The sequence below is a fragment of the Gavia stellata genome, chromosome Z (genome assembly GCF_030936135.1).
Source record: "Gavia stellata isolate bGavSte3 chromosome Z, bGavSte3.hap2, whole genome shotgun sequence".
Taxonomy (NCBI): domain Eukaryota; kingdom Metazoa; phylum Chordata; class Aves; order Gaviiformes; family Gaviidae; genus Gavia; species Gavia stellata.
In genome coordinates, this window is record NC_082637.1 from 60,327,163 (window position 1) to 60,340,801 (window position 13,639).

The window sequence follows — 13,639 nt, forward strand, 5'->3', positions numbered from 1 at the left end:
TGAAAATTCAATGCAAGTAAGAGACACTAAATGAGGAAAAATCATCAAGGCTAGAAAAGCCAACTATTTATGTATGAATGCAACTAGATTTTCAAAGTCTTTAAGAGTGAAAATTTATTTATTGTCTTCTTAAAGAAACACAAATATGCTGCCACTCACACTTTGCCTTTTGTTTACATTCTAACATTTCCGTATCAAGACTGCGCTAGAAATGCTTCATGTGTTTGAAAAGAAAAGAAAAACAAATCAATAACTCAATCTCTTTGTCTCTATTCTATGTAACAAGGAGACAAAATGGCTCACCATCCTTAAAACTACCATGTAGAAAAGACTAAAAGCACTTCACAGGTGACAAGCACAGTGCATAGGTCACCATCTTTTAAAGGTTAGAGTTTTATTTTTGGGAATGCCTAGGAAGACCTAGAAATTAAAGGTCTTCACCATTTAAATTTGGAAAGCTTACCTAATGATGAATTCTAATAGCACGCTAGTGAAGTTTGAGTTTACTCTGTGATACATTCAGTTCTCAGGAAATTTTAGAGTTCTACATGGTTGGGTTCACCCGATATCATTTTAGTGGTTTGAAAAGATACCTTCCTTCTATGTCAGTCTTTCAGGAGAGAAATCTGATTTGCATAATGGAGGAGGCAGTGCTTTGCATTGCATCCACTTCAGTTTGTTTGAGGAATTTAAAATTACAGAATTACAGAATCACAGAATGATAAGGGTTGGAAGGGACCTCTGGAGGTCATCTAGTCCAACCCTCCTGCCAGAGCAGGTTCACCTAGAGCAGATTGCACAGGAATGCATCCAGGCGAGTTTTGAATACCTCCAGAGAAGGTCACTCCACAACCTCTCTGGGCAGCCTGTTCCACTGCTCTGCCACCCTCAAAGGAAAGAAGGTCCTCCTCATGTTTAGATGCAACTTCCTATGATCACCTCGAATACTGTGTTCAGTTTTGGGCCTCTCACTACAACAAAGATATTGAGGTGCTGGAGCACGTCCAGAGAAGGGCAACGAAGCTGGTGAGGGGTCTGGAGCACAAGTCTTATGAGGAGTGGCTGAGGTAACTGGGGTTGTTCAGTCTGGAGAAGAGGAGGCTGAGGGGAGACCTCATCGCTCTCTACAATTACCTGAAAAGAGGTTACAGAGAGGTGGGTGCTGGTCTCTTGTCCCAAGTGACTAGCGACAGGACAAGAGGATATGGCCTCAAGTTGCGCCAGAGGAGTTACAGACTGGATATTAGGAAAAATTTCTTTACTGAGAGAGTGGTAACACAGTGGAACAGGCTGCCCAGGGAGGTGGTGGAGTCACCCTCCCTGGAGGTATTCAAGGAGCGTGTGGACATGGCATTGTGGGATGTGGCTTGATGGGTATGGTGTTGTGTGGTGTGCGTGGTTTTTTGTGTGGTGGTTTTTGTGTGTGGCGTTTTTTTGGGGTTTTTTTTTGTTTGTTTGTTTTGTTTTGTTTTGTTTTGTTTTTTTGTAATGTTTGGACTTGATGATCTTACAGGTCTTTTCCAACCTTAGTGATTCTGTGATTCTGTGATCAAGTTTGTGCCCATTACCTCTTGTCCTGTCACTGGGCACCACTGAAAAAAGACTGGCCCCATCCTCCTGGCACCCACCTCTTAAGTATTTATAAGCATTAATAAGATCCCCCCTCAATCTTCTCTTCTCCAGACTAAAAAGACCCAAGTCATTCAGCCTTTCCTCATGAGAAAGATGTTCTAGACTCCTAATCATCTCTGCAGCCCTTTGCTGTACCCTCTCCAGCAGCTCCCTGTCCTTCTTGAACCGGGGAGCCCAGAAATGGACACAGTACTCCAGATGCAGCCTCACCAGGGCAGAATAGAGGGGGAGGATAGCCTCTCTCGACCTGCTAGCCACACTCTTCTTGATGCACCCCAGGATGCCATTGGCTTTCTTGGCCACCAGGGCACATTGCTGGCTCATGGTCCTCCTGTTGTCCACCAGGACTCCCAGGTCCCTTTCCACAGAGCTGCTCTCCAGCAGGTCAGCCCCTAACCTGTACTGATGCATGGGGTTATTCCTCCCCAGGTGCAGTACCCTACACTCGCCTTTGTTGAATTTCATAAGGTTCCTCTCTGCCCAACTCTCCAGCCTGCCCAGTTCACGCTGAATGGCAGCGCAGCTTTCTGATGTGTCCGCCACTCCTCCCAGTTTTGTGTCATCAGCAAACTTGCTGAGGGCACACTCTATCCGTTCATCCAGGTCATTGATGAATATCTTGAACAGGACTGGACCCAGTACTGACCCCTGGGGAACACCATTTGTTACAGACCTCCAACTAGACTCTGTGCCACTGATCACAACCCTCTGAGCTCTATCTGTCAGCCAGTTTTCAATCCACCCCACTGTCCATTCGTCCAACCCACATTTCCTAAGCTTGTGTATGAGGATAATGTGGGCGTAAATGCCTGTACATGTAGCATAAATGCCTGCACAGAGAGAGATTTATTTCACAGTGGAGATAAGCTCTGATGTATTGGTACCTTTCATTGTACAGACCAAAGTGTTCTTATGTGGCACAGGGAGCAACATACTTGCACCCCATCTCTCCAAATGGAGTAAATGTGTTCCTCATTTGTTGGGGCACCCATGATTTCTCTTGAGTAAATATTGAGTACTCAGCTGCTTCTGAGGTCAACAGGAGATACACAATTACCTGAAAGGGAGTTGCAGAGAGGTGGGTGTTGGTCCTTTCTCCCAGGTGACTAGCGACAGCACAAGAGGAAATGGCCTCAAGTTGCACCAGGGGAGGTTTAGGCTGGATATTAGGAAAAATTTCTTTACTGAGAGAGTGCTGAAACACTGGAACAGGCTGCCTAGGGAAGTGGTGGAGTCACCATCACTGGAGGTATTTAAGGAATGTGTGGACGTGGCATTGTGGGACATGGTTTAATGGGCATGTTGGTATTGGTTGATGGTTGGACTTGATGATCTTACAGGTCATTTCCAACCGTAGTGATTCTGTGATTCTGTGATTATACTCTGATTAGGAAGCTATGAAGTGACTTGCAATGTTCAGTACTCTAACACAGAAACTCCCAAGCATCTTAAAACTGGGACTCCGTGTTAAACTCTTTGAACTTCATTTTTCCTTTGCCTTCGTTTATCATCATAAAATGGAGACAGTAAAACCCAGTTTAACTCTGAGAGAGGTATTGAAACTTCATTTGGATTACATTTGGATGTAGGAGGAACAATTCTGTGTTTTTTCTTGAAGGCCTGTCTTTCTTTTGAGCTTCTGTAAGAGCATGAGCTGGAACGTAGCTGGTGAAATAGGTCATAAAAGTTAGATACATAAATGGAAACTGTTAGGAGAAGTATCAGGCTGGAAATGACAACCCAAGAGAGTTAAAGCTGGCTCAGCTCTATGCCCACTGGCCCAACCAGTAGCAACACTGAAAATCTGTTGCCAGTATTCACATGCATACACAAAGCACACATCTACAGCTCTATTGGGTTTACTTGGCAAGATTTTGGTAGCAGGGGGGCTACCGGGGTGGTTTCTGTGAGAAGATGCCAGAAGCTTCTCCCACATCTGACAGAGCCAGTTCCAGCTGGCTTCAAGACAGACTCGCTGCTGGCCAAAGTTGAGCCAATCAGTGACAGTGGTAGTGCTTCTGTGATAACATATTTAAGAAGGGGAAAAAACTGCTACACAACCGCAGCTGGGAGAGGAGTGAGAGTATGTGAGAGAAACAGCTCTGCAGACACCAATGTCAGTGAAGAAGGAGGGGGAGAAGGTGTTCCAGGCACCAAAGCAGAGATTCCCCTGCAGCCTGTGGTGCAGACCATGGTGAGGGAGGCTGTTCCCCTGCAGCCCATGGAGGTCCACCGTGGAGCAGACATCCACCTGCAGCCTGTGGAGGACCCCACACTGGGGTAGGTGTCTGTGCCTGAAGGAGGCTGTGACCCCGTGGGAAGCCTGCACTGGAGCAGGCTCCTGGCAGAGCCTGTGATCCCATGGAGAGAGGAGCCCACACTGGAGCAGGTTTGCTGGCAGGACTTGAGACCTCATGGGGGACCCAGGCTTGAGCAGTCCATTCCTGAAGGACTGCATCCTGTGGAAAGGACCCATGCTGGAGCAGTTTGTGAAGGACTGTCTCCCATGGGTGGGACCCCATGCTGGAGCAGAGGAAGAGCGTGAGGAGGGAGGCATGGCAGAGACACATAATGAACTGACTGCAACCCCCATTCCCCATCCCCCTGCACCACTGGGGGGAGGAAGTAGAGAAGTCCAGGGTGAAGTTGAGCCTGAGAAGAAGGGAGGGGTGGGGGGAAGGTGTTTTAAGATTTGTTTTTGTTTCCTATCATCCTACTCTGAATTTTGATTGGCAATAAATTAAATTAATTTCCCCAAGGTGAGTCTGTTTTGCCAGTGATGGTAAGTGGTGAGCGATCTCTCTGTCCTCGACCCACAAGCCTTTCATCATATTTTCTCTCCCCTGTCCAGTTGAGGAGGGGGAGTGACTGAGTAGCTTGGTGGGCACTTGGCAGCTAGCCAAGGTCAACCCGCCATAACACCACATATATACATGGCCAGCCACACAGATAAGACACACAGAGTGTGAATACACAAACACAGACAGCATCAGTGGCCTCTTTCTGTTCCCCTCTCTGGCTGAACAGGATGAAGGTCCACTGGTAAGAATATTATATACACACACACCCCCCACACGCATGATGTGGACCACTCCAGCAGCTGGGCTAGGACACTCAGTCTGCCCTGCTGGGCCCTGCATCCCAGTCTCTCCAGTAGCCCTGAGTCACACATGCACGCAGACACACACACAGAGCACTGGCTGAGAGTCCCCTGATGCCCTAATAGCCAATCCACCCATGGTCTTACCCTTAGAGACACACATACACCAGCAGGTCTCACCCCTGGGGATCCTCAGATCCTGCAGTCTCTCCAGCAGCTGGCTGGGACTCCCCTGGTGTCCCCAGTAGCCAACTCTTCCTACGGTCTCACCCTTAGAGACGCGAACACACATCTGGCTGCTGGGCCGCTCCACCTACTTGCCAGCTAGTCCAGCCTGATCTTTGCTAGTGCTCACACGCTTGCTACACAGCCACACTCACTGCAGTTGCTGGCATCACGGATGCACTCTGACCCCTGCTCCCACCCCAGTGACCGGCACTTGGTTTCACTCACTCCAGTCTCTCCACTTGCTGGCACCCACTCACACAGGTCCTCTAGCCTGCAGTCCCAGCCTAGTAGCTGACACTGAGACCCTCACTTACTCCAGTTGTTGGCATGACAGACATATGGGCCCCTATCACTCAAGGTCATACCCCAGTTGATGGTGCTTAAGTTCATTCACTGGTCTCTCCAATTGCTGGCACCACAGACAAATGAGCCCTCTGACCCATGGTGTGACTCCAGTCGCTGGCACTGAGACCCCATACACACGCAGGCACACAGTCCCTCTGCCTGCAGAAGACAGTTAGAAAGGGAGGTGAATGAGAAGGCTGGGCAGACTGTGCTAATCGGGCACAGAGCAAGGCCAGGCAAGCGTACCAACCAGCCCACTGTTTACACACAAATTGTACTGTTTGTCCCTGTTTTTCCACTCTTCTTACTCCCGAAATCACCTAGATCCGTCCTTTTCCCTGCCTTTGGTTTATCCCCTAAACATCCCATTGTAAGTCTTGTGCAGTCCCAGAATGTTCTTCCTCTGCATCCCATAATGTCTCCCATACGCCTAGGCAGCAACCCTACTCAGTCTGAAAGGTGCTCTTGGGGTTGACTCATCTTGATTAATTTCATGCCTGACATGGGGTTGAGGCTATTCTGGGAGACCTCTGGGAGAGGCCTGTACTGGGTGTCCCTTCTGAGTCCTTCATTTTGGTTCCTGCTTACCTCTGGTCCTTGTACTTCTCTGGGCTGTGGAGATGAGCTGTGATGGACCTATGGGCCTGTGATGGGCCTGGGACTAGCCAGGGCAGGGTGCTATTGGGCTCCTTCACCTACCATTGTCTCTCTCTGTTCCTTTGTGGGTGTGACGATGATCACAAAACCTAAGAGAAAACAGATTAACTGTTACTGAGTTCAAGATACCAGTAATCTGCATGTTACTCTCAATAATGCCTTTTGTCTGATGCTCAGTAATAATTTATAATATAGTCCTTCTTTTATAAACATAACAGTATATGCATTAATCCTTCATTAACTGTTCAGAAGTAGAAATTTTTGTTTAGCGTTAAGACCTGTTAGTGAATACTCTTAGTGAGTTACTCCTCAATAACAACCTTCTGTTGGTACTACAGGGGAATAGGCTGAAGTGTTTTAAATACCTCTCTTCTTTTCTCAAAAGCCCCACAAATACTGCCAAAGAACTCTCCTCCTGTGCATTCACATTCTTTGGTCCTACAGTAGATACTGCCCAGCACTGCACTGCATGGTATGCAGGGATTCCTTTAAAAGTGTTTCATGATTTCTTTAAATTATTTTTTTCTCAAATATATGTTTACTCTTTGAGCTTCTCTGTAATTTCCTATTGATTCTTCCTTCATCATTAGCTTGATATTTTACTCTTCTATTGCAGTTCTCCTCTACCATTAATCTTCAGAAAGTTAAATAAAAATCCTCTTCAAATCTTTCAGGCCTTTTCTGTATAATGGAAAAAAACAATAATAAAGGTTCTGTGAAATCCTTGGCAACTAATCTTTAGAGAAAACTGATTTTGAAAAGATTTCTTTCAGACTGCCCTGGCCTTACTTTGGTTTTGTAACAGATGAAAATGAGATTTTGGTGGAATAATATATGAAAGTACATTGTTCTGCTTAGGATAAATATTAAGAGTATGTTGCAGTGAGAAATAGTGAGTGAGAATGGGCAACTTTATGATCGATGAATGAAACTTCTGAAGCTGCTGTTTCTCAGAAATTTGGGTTGTTTGTAGGATCACAGAATAATTCAGGCTGGAAGGGCCCTCAAGAGGTTTCTAGCTCAACCCCTTCTCACAGCAAGGTCCGCTGTGAGCTCAGACCAGGATGGTCAGGGCTTTGTCCAGTCAGGTCTTGAGAACCTCCAGGAAAGGAGAAAGACAGCATCACCTCCATGGATAACCACTGCTGGACTGTCCGCATGGGTGAAAAAAAATTTTTCCTTCTGTTCATTTGGAACCACTCTTGATTCAGTTTATGTTGATTGTTCCTCATGCTCCTGCTATACACCGTTGTGAAAAACCTGGCTATGTATCATGGTTTAACCCTAGCCAGCAACTAAGCCCCACACAGCTGCTCACTCACTTCCCCCATGGTGTGATGGGGAAGAGAATCGGAAGAGTAAAACCGAGAAAATTTGTAGGTTGAGACAAAGACAGTTTAATAGGTAAAGCAAAGGCTGAGCACGCAAGCAAGGCAAAACAAGGAATTCATTCACTATTTCCCATCGGCAGGCAGGTGTTCAGCCATCTCCAGGAAAGCAGGGCTCCATCACGTGTAACGGTTACTTGGGAAGACAAATGCCATCACTCCGAACGTCTTCCCTCTTCCTTCTTCCTCCCTCAGTTTTATATGCTGAGCATGACGTCATATGGTATGGAATATCCCTTTGGTCAGTTGGGGTCAGCTGTCCCGGCTGTGTCCCCTCCCAACTTCTTGTGCACCCCCAGCCCCCTCGCTGCTGGGGTGGTGTGAGAAGCAGAAAGGGCCTTGACTCTGGGTAAGCACTGCTCAGCAGTAACTGAAACATCCCTGTGTATCAACACTGTTTCCAGCACAAATCCAAAACACAGCCCCATACCAGCTACTATGAAGAAAATTAATGCTACCCCAGCCAAAACCAGCACACTATGTCTTTTCAGTAACCAGCTCATGGGCACTGAACATTCCCAAAGCTCTCTGTTCTCCAGGCTAAATGAGGCTGGCTGTCTCAACTCCTGGGCAAGTGCTCCAGCTCCAAACCATCTCAGTGGCCCTCCACTGAACTTGCTCCAGTTTATCAGGAGGGGATGGTTTTAACGTACCTCCTTGTATTCTTTATCCTTTGGGCTCAGTCGGGTTCACATAAAATTTGGAAAAGTATCTGTTTTTTTGCTGCACTTTGTAGTCTGCAGTTCATTGCATCTGTTCTAATAATGAGACTACAGGGCCTATGGGCATCTGCTTTGCTGATTACCTGTTGCACTGCAGGCTGGGAGAAGGGCAGTGTAGTGCCACTACAGACTCACCACTGGTAGGGAATTCCCTCTGTTGCAGAAGATGAGGGAAGCATGAGTAGCATAGCTGTGTGCAGCTTTGCAACACAAATTGTGATGTTCCAACCACTGGGCTCTCTTCATGATGATGCAAATTTGGTCACCATAGTCACATAGAGGGCAGACCTCTCCACAGTGGGACAGAAAAGATCGTTCTATGCCTTTTTGATCTTTTACCTTACAGCAGTGTTTCCAAAATCTTGTTTTTCCTGTCTTCCTGACGTCTCACTGCACTGATGTATGAAAACAAGCCAGCAATGAATGCTTTTAGAATCAACTGTAATAAAATAATTGATTTTGGAAGACAATCTCAAATGGACTTTAATGTTTGGATCATACATGGACAAAAAGTGTTACAACTCTTGAATGGAGATACTGGAAGTGAACGTTTATTGCAAATAAAGGTATAGGAAAACATAATAGGAAAGGATTAGACTAGGAGAAAAAACAGAGGCTGAGAGAGGTGAAGTATTTTGTCCAAAACTGCTGAATATTCTAATGATGAAGCCAGACGTAAAATGCAGCTCCAAAAAAAAATTAGCTCCAAAGTTAATTCATCAAGCTAACAATCTGACACTGTCATACTAAAGGCTGTGATGCTTAATATTATGCCCTTAATCTATTTATTAACCAAAGGAAAAAGTGACAGAATGCTTAGATTCAATCATTCAATAGCTTTACTATTGTTGTTGTGATTTTCCATCTTGTCAGGATTTTCTGAGATGTATTTGTCTTCTTACACACTGTTCTCCCTGGAGGAAGAACTATTACTTTCTGCTTGCAACTTTTCATGTTCAGCTAGTTAGCTCTATTTGATCAAATAATAATATTCTAAGACTGCTAATGGAAGTCTTCACAGTTATTTGAGATAGCTAAGGAGGAACTTTTGAGGGCCCATTGCTGTCACGGTTTACATATTTTCTCATATGGTCACTTGAATTGCAGTCATTAGCCTTTGTTTTAACATTTTGCCTTAACTAGAAAAGTCCTGTTTCCCTCTCAGACATGAGCCTTTATTATTGCTTTATAATAGCTTGCAACTGAGGTTTTAAAAACAGCATTGTTCAATACTGCCCAATAGCTCAAGCTGTATTTCAGGTTTTCTTGGAACTGCTTGATGTATATAGATAATTTGGTATGCTTCAGTTTTCTTCTTTTGTCTGGTTCATTGAATTGGACCACTACAGCAAGAAGGTTTGCTGAAATCATTGCTCATTGTGAAGCCTTTATGTTGGTCATTAGATGCCAGTCATTCTAATGAAAACAGGCATGAACGGCTTGGCTTGGCTGCAACCTTTTGGTGTTTTGTTATTAAAGGTATCTTTTTCTTCTACTTCTCAGTGAACTGCCTCAGCTCGCCACAAAAACCCCAAAACACACACACACACAAAACTCCAACCAGGCATCTGAAGATAAAGTCAGCAGTAGTTTGTGGTTTATAGGAACACTGTGAGACTTGGCCTTTTCTGTTGCTGCTGAAAAGTTTCATGTCTGCTGGAATATTAAGTAACGCACTGAGTATATAGTATTAATATTATAGTATATAGTATTAATATTATAGTATTAATATTATAGTATATAATATTAAGTAAGGCACTGAGAGCTGCCTCATTTGGGACATAGTGATCATTAGCACTTCACTTGCTCTGCAATTGTAAGGCTGAATAAAATACCTCAGTGTGTTCCAGCTGCCACAGTTAATGTCTATTCACAATAGCAATGAATGCCTGTTTTATTTTACTCTGTGTCGGTAGTACCTCTTTTGGTTTAGTGTCATTGAAAATCAGTTTTGTGTTGTTTGAATGTATTGGTATTTTGTTTGACCTTACATAGGCAGACCTGTACTTGCTATGTCTGTTTTCCATGCTAGCAAGCAAGTTCCTATATGGAAGTAGCACTAGCTTTGTTGAGCTAGTGCTGTATGCCTTGGCTTAGAGTACAGGTACAGCAAGAGTAGGCCTGGCTGAATGTGCCTGTGTAGGTGTGGTGATTCTCTGCAGTAAAGGACAGAGAAAAACTTACAAGCGAGCAAGCAATAAGGCCTAGGCAGAGTCTTGGAGTTGGTAAACTTTTCTAGAATAACTTCCTGTTTTTATAACTTTTAAGAGATTTTTACATCACCTAGTTGGAACTGGCTATTAAGTTTTGTTGAAAGTGAGACTCTGGAATGTTGACCCGTTACAGCAAAGCTCTCTGAAACTCTCCAAAGCTGAGCAAAGAGAAGGGAAAAGCTTAATCTAAGGTTGTAGTAGAAATGAACGTATATATAGATTCTCAGAGAAGATCAATTACTGTAGAAATTCTTGTGCTTGATTTACTCACTAAAATGCATCAAAAATTAATATTTATTTTCAGAAGTGCCAAAAGGACATGATGTGGAAGTTACAGTAGAGTTTGGAAAACCACAGATTTGTTGACCATGTTAAGTAACTTAATAATATTGTCTACAGAGTATAGTCAGCAGGAGTAAATGATCTTCTTCCTCTTTTTATTCTGAATGGCTTCCCACCAACAGAAGCATCAATGTGGTACTGCTGTTCAAAGGGGAGACAGTATTTGCTTAACAACTTCAACAGAGAAAACTGTTAACTTCTGCAGAAATGTGCTATTCACATTTACATTGTAATTCCTACAAGCCAGTTGAGTCAAAGTGACTACATGCAGTTATGATTAATCAGCTAGCAATGAATGAAAAGTAATCCACAATCTCAGTCTTAACTCCCTGGTAAGAACCTGCAGCATCTAAGCCATTGCATTCAAGATATTTTGTGACATGCCGCTGCCTTCTGGTAACAACTGTACGTGTAGCAAGCAAGGTAAAACAAGATAGCACAATACCCAAAAAGATAGGACTAATCTTTTCTGTGCTGCAAGTTAGTTTAGTCTACTTGCATGTCCAGCTTTCCTGTCAAGGTAAACTTATTTTTGATAGCTCTAGATATGTCCTTTGCTCTCTGATATAATATTCAAGACCTAAACATATCTAGTGTATAGCCAAAGAGTGCTTTTTTTCCTGACTTTTTGTGTAGAATAGAAATAAAATCAAATCTTGGCAGTGATATGATCAGATTGAGATAAGCAAAAACTAAGAGCAAATGTAATTCAAAGTGTACACAATATACCTGTTATGAGATGTCTAATGCCTCAACAATTTTCTTTTTTAAAGATAACTAACAATTAGGCCTTGCAACATCCCACTAAGTAGTTGCAGCAGCAGTGCCAGGATGCTTCATCTGGTGTTTCTCTTGGCAACTGGCAACACATTTTAATGGAGATTTTCTTGTAAGCTCTACGGAAAACAGATGTGACATTACCATATCATACAGGTGATTTCTGTCTTGGTTTTGAGATTGATGCCTGTGTCGGATTTCTGTTATTTCTGACACTACCTTCTGGATTACCAGGATGTTCAAGAGAATGGTTCTTAAAACTGTTTTAGTATATTGTGCTCACCACTCCTGAAAGCATTGTTTTGGGTATGGTGCAGCAGTTGCTCTTGAGCAGTTATTCACACACTTGGGGAAGAATCACCAGTCTGTGTTGCTGTGGTGGTATTGCACATCAACTGATCAACTATAAGCTTGCTGTCAGTGATACCATAGTAAGTGTACAAAAGAGAGGTGGTGCTGAGAAACAGAATTGAGTCAGTGATTTGTACAAGTGGGTGGTGAAGGATATAGATCCTTCAGCCAAAGTACCTCTCTTTCATCATCCAGGAACTGTTCAGCTGTCACAACAGAAATGTCCCATATTTTTTCAGTTGCCATGGCAAAGAGACATGAACTAATACAATTGCCCAAATATTGCACAGTGGTGTTGACATGTCAGTTAGGGCCATGAGCTTTGACTTACTTTATGTTCAAGACTTAATACATTGTGTTAAGCATTTGATAGGAGTAATTTTTATTCTGGCCTGGGTAGTCATTTAAACAGTGATTTTCACCATTTTTTGGAAAGTTTTCCCTCTGTATTTTTATTTGTCCAGTTTTCTTTCACTCATCATTTAAGACTGGTGATATTGTTAGCTTTCTTGTTGTACAGCTGCATATAAAAGGTCTGTCTTTTGCATGTTTTGGGCTATTTTTTTGTTGGGTTTGTTGAGGTTTTTTGACACAATTTCCCTTCTCTGTTATAAGGGCTATCACCAAATAGTTTTTTGTACAGTTAACAAAACTAAAGTTCTTCAGGAAACCTACTATAATTTTTTTTCTGTGAAAGCAGAGGACTAAATATGAAATTGTATGTGGTTCAACAAGGCCAAGTGCAGAGTTCTGCACTTTGGTCACAACAACCCCATGAAACAATACAGGCTGGGAGAAGAGTGGCTGGAAAGCTGCCTGGTGAAAAAGGACCTGGGGGTGCTGTTTGACAGCCGGCTGAAGATGAGTCAGCAGTGTGCCCAGGTGGCCAAGAAGGCCAACAGCATCCTGGCCTGTATCAGAAATAGTGTGGCCAGCACGAACTAGGGAAGTGATCATGCCCCTGTACTCGGTGCTGGTGAGGCCGCACCTTGAATACTGTGTTCAGTTTTGGGCCCCTCACTACAAGAAGGTCATTGAGGTGCTGGAGCGTGTCCAGAGAAGGGCGACGAAACAGGTGAGGGGTCTGGAACACAAGTCTTATGAGGAGCGGCTGAGGGAACTGGGGTTGTTCAGTCTGGAGAAGAGGAGGCTGAGGGGAGACCTTATTGCTCTCTACAGTTACCTGAAAGGGGGTTGCAGAGAGGTGGGTGTTGGTCTCTTCTACGAAGTGACAAGTGATAGGATAAGAGGAAATGGCCTCAAGTTGCACCAGGGGAGGTTTAGGCTGGATATTGGGAAAAATTTCTTTCCTGAGAGAGTGGTGAGACACTGGAATAAGCTGCCCAGGGAAGTGGTGGAGTCACCATCCCTGGAGGTGTTCAAGGAACGTGTGGACGAGGCATTGTGGGACATGGTTTAGTGGGCATGGTGGTGTTGGGTTGATGGTTGGACTTGATGATCTTGCAGGTCTTCCAACCTTAATGATTCTGTGATTCTGTGATTCTGTGAAACTTGTAACACAACAGTATATTCTGTAGTGACATTTGTTGGTGTCTCTGGTGCTCATTGGTGACACTACTTCACTCTAATGGAACATATTGGTAGACAAAACTAGAGTGGCAATGAAAGTAAATATAGGTCATGCACCTTTTTTTTCTCAGTCTCTAGAGAGGAAGAGAGTTTTATTATTTAAGTGTTTATAGAATTTTAAAGAGAGAATTGTGCAAGAATTCTTTCTCTTGTTATACGTCTACCCTTCTTTCCTTCTCTAACTTGCTATGGGTTTACTATTGCTAATCATCTGCATTTCCCATGAGATGCCCCATGAGTGCCTTTCTCTGTATATAGCAATTTTATTGTAAATAGTAAATACAGCTAGTGTGG